This window comes from Agelaius phoeniceus, chromosome 8, assembly GCF_051311805.1.
Source record: "Agelaius phoeniceus isolate bAgePho1 chromosome 8, bAgePho1.hap1, whole genome shotgun sequence".
NCBI classification, from domain to species: Eukaryota; Metazoa; Chordata; class Aves; order Passeriformes; family Icteridae; genus Agelaius; species Agelaius phoeniceus.
Window position 1 is genome coordinate 4,798,795 of NC_135272.1, and position 3,706 is coordinate 4,802,500.

A 3,706-nucleotide genomic window follows, 5' to 3' on the forward strand; every position below is an offset into this window, starting at 1 on the left:
TCTGGGGCCTCACGCGCGCTACACTGACTGGCTCAGCTTGTGCCTACCCTCCACCGGCAGGCGCGGGTAACCCGTTGAAGCCCATTGGTGATGGGGATCGGGGATTGCAATTCTTCCCCGTGAACGAGGAATTCCCAGTAAGTGCAGGTCATTAGCTCATGTTAAGTCCCTGCCCTTTGTACACACCGCCCGTCGCTACTAGCGATTGGATGGTTTTAGTGAGGTCCTCGGATCGGCCCCGGCGGGGTCGGCCACCGCCCTGCCAGAGTGTCGAGAAGACGGTCGAACTTGACTATCTAGAGGAAGTAAAAGTCGTATCAAGGTTTCCATAGGTGAACCTGCGGAAGGATCATTACCGGTGGGGCTTGGCACCTGCCGTGTCGTGCCGGGCCGGCCGGCCGGCGGTGCATGCGTGGCGTCACTCACACGCCCGCTCCTTTCGCATGCTCGGCCCCCAGCTGCCGGCCCAGGTTCTCTCCGGGGGCCACACGCCCTTCGCCGCGCACCACAGCCCTAGTGAGAGAGAGGGACCGGAGGCACGCGGCACCGCCGGGCACGGGGGGTCGGAAGGGGGAGAGGGGGCAAAAGCCGCTCGGTGTGGCGAGGCACGCCACGCGCGCCCGCCACCGTGTGCTCGGGTGGGGCTCACCCCGCGCTACAACGGGTGTCCCCCCCCACCCCCCACACCACGCCCCCCCAACCCAGCCTTGCGCCGGTCTGCTGCCGGTCCGTCCCCGCCAGAGAGCGGGCGTGCGGCCATGGGCCCCCGAGCCTCTCGCCGCTGTGGCCGGCGCCGCCGAACGCCGGTCGCCTGCGTGCTGCCTGTGGGCGCCCTGGCGCGGCCCGAGTCCTCCTGAGCTCAGGTCTCCTCGGCGTGCACGCGAGAAAGCTGCCCAGGTGCCGGGAGGGAGGGGTGATCGGCACGGCCCCTCCCGGAGGCACGCCCATCCCTTCCCTCGCTGCTTTGCCCGTCCAGCGATGGCCGGCCAGCCAGCTGTGGCACCCGTCGGCAGCTGAGGTGGAAAGGGCTAGGGAGCCGGATGGCGGGGACGCCTTCGGTGCTCGGAGGAGGCGGCTCCTCCAGCCCTACCCGCACTGGGGAGCGGGGCCTTTGCCGGCCGGCAGAGTTCCCTGCTCTCGGGCCGAGCGGCCCCCCTCTCGCGTGGGGCAGAAAAACTCCAAGGGCTGAGGCCTCCGGGTGTTCCAGGCCGCGCTTCATGGCGCGCATGCGCGTGTGCCCCCGAGGTGTTCTTGGTGGTCAAGCCGCATCCCCCGCGCCCGCCGGGGCCCCCCCGCGCTCTCTCTCCTCAGACCGCCGCCGTGGTCTCTCGCGCGTGTGGCGCCGTGTCTGGCGCGTCTGGCATGTCTGGCGCCTCTCCTCCCCTCGACGGCCTTTTCTCCTCAAACGCGCAGCCCTGGGGCCGTCGTCCACCAGCTGTCCCCTGGCTCGACTGCCCCCCTGCTGGTGGGGAGCAAGCACTCGGCGGGCCCTCCGGCGGCAGAGGCCCGTGAGCGCGGGCGACCCTGTGCCAAGCAGTGGCGGTGCCGCTCAACGGGTGTCCCTCCCTGTGGGGACGGTCGGCCGGACGGCACCCGCCGTTGGCCGGCGGCGGTCCCATCCCAGGCCCCGCTTGTTGAGTCCTCCAGCCCCCTTCCCAGCCGTGTGTGGGCCACAGGAAGGCATGAGGGGTGGCCGCAGGGGCGCTTCTCCCCGCCCGGTCTCCGCATGCAAACGAGGAGAGCGGGCATTGCCCCCCGGCTCAGCGCCGTACCGCCTTCCGCCGTCGCGTGCCCGGGGCAAGGGGCCCCAGCGGTGCGACGCGGCGGCGGAGGTCCCAGGAGTGCGGCCCCGGCGGCGGCCGGTTCTGCCGTCCAGCAGGCCTCGGGCGCTGGCAATGCTGGCTCGGGTCTCGGTGGCGTCCGCCTCTGGGCCAGCGGCGGAGCGCGACCGCCGGTCGCTCGCCTGCCCGGTGGGGGAGCAGTCCCACGGGAGGCGTGCCGGCAGGGGCCGGTCGTTGTCGCGTGCCCCTCTCGAGCCCGGGGGAAAGGCCATGAAGTGGGGAAGAGAAAAGCTGGCCGGGCAGTAGCGCAATGGCGCTCCGCGAGGCCCGCGGTGTTGGGGCCGAGGGAGAGCCGGCGTGGTGCAGGGGCCTATGGCTGCCCGCCCCCAGCCGTGTGCCGTGTGTTTTGTGCGTGTTGTCCCGTGAAAGAGAGAAGCCGGCGGGCTGCCATGTCCCCTGCATTCTGGTGCATGCCGCCTGGCCCTCCGCGTGGAGGCCGGGCCAAGCCCGGGCGCCTGGGCCACCTCCGAAGGACGGCATTTGTGAGGTCGGCATCACCCCTTGCGGGGGAAGGCGGTCAGGGGCGCGGGCTCCCACGCCTCTTGGCTGGCCTTCAGAGAGTGGGTTGTTCCAGTGTTTTTTTTTTCCCTCCCCTTCCATTTTCTGTGTGCTCGTACGGTCGAAGCCAGGGGCGCGCCCAAGCGTCCTCAGCGCCAGAGTAACAAAAAGGGGCCACTCAGCGTGAGCAGTGCCCGAAAGGCAGACAACTCTTAGCGGTGGATCACTCAGCTCTTGCGTCAATGAAGAACGCAGCTAGCTGCGAGAATTAATGTGAATTGCAGGACACACTGATCATCGACACTTTGAACGCACTTGCAGCTCTGGGTTCCTCCAGGGGCTACACCTGTCTGGGCGTCGCTTGACGATCAATCGCCGTCCAGGGGCCACCCCGGTTGCGTGGCTGGGGTCGCCTCGCAGGCCCGTTGCCTGCAGCGGGCGGCGGCGGCAGCGGTGGCGGCGGCATCCTGCCGGTGCCCGGAGGGAAGGCGGTCAGGGGTTCGGCGAGGGAAGCGTTTCCCTAGGCGGGCCTTGATCCCTTCCCTGCAGCCCAGCAGGCGTCGTCGTTGTCGCGGTTGTCATCGTTGTCGTGGTCGCCGTGCAGGGCCTTCATCCCCCTAAATGCAGACTCGGGGAGCGCTCCGTTGCTCCCCCCTCCTGGAGCGAGCCGCTGGGTGGAGCTCATCCTCGCTGGGGCCGCGCCGTGGATGCGGTGGCGCGGCGGCCTGGGGAGAGTGAGAGACAGCGTCGAAAGGCGCCGCTGAGGGCCGAGAGAAAGAGAGAGGAGGGTGAGAAGGGGAGTCGAGGCACGGACCTCGCCCCCGGCCTCCCCCCTTGTGCAGTCGGCTGTCTGCGGGTGGGAACCATGGCAGTACCATGCCGTGCTGCCGCGCACGCGTGGGAGGCGACAGCACCTGGGATGGGGGTTCCGACCCCCTCCTCTCCCTTCGCCCGCCCCCCTCCTCTTCTGTCACGGTCTGAGGGCGCGCCCGAGGGGCGCCATCGCTCCTCTCTCTCTCCCCACTGAGGCCATCGCACGTGCCACTGCCCAGCCGGTCCTCCCGCGCAGGGCTGTCTCTGCCGCGCTCCCTTTTCCGTTCTTGTCTCCGGGATGGGGCTCTCCGTCTCTCCTCATCGCTCGCTCGCTCTCTGTCTCCGGCCCCCTCGGGGGGCGGGGGCGTAGCAGGCGGGCTGGCAGGCGGGGGGAGACAAAGGCGGCCATCTCCACGCGTGCGCACGCACAGCGCGGCCGAGCTTTGGGCTTGCGACCTCAGATCAGATGTGGCGACCCGCTGAATTTAAGCATATTAGTCAGCGGAGGAAAAGAAACTAACGAGGATTCTCTCAGTAACAGCGAGCAAAGAGGG

At 69.3% G+C, this 3,706-nt stretch overlaps 1 non-coding gene across 1 annotated transcript; it reads left to right on the forward strand.

The window, feature by feature from the left end:
- Positions 1-2,546: 2,546 nt before the first annotated feature.
- LOC143694720 (5.8S ribosomal RNA) lies at positions 2,547-2,699 on the forward strand. Its single transcript, XR_013183371.1, has one exon. It is a non-coding gene; the product is annotated as a 5.8S ribosomal RNA (ribosomal RNA).
- The last annotated feature ends 1,007 nt before the right edge of the window (positions 2,700-3,706 follow it).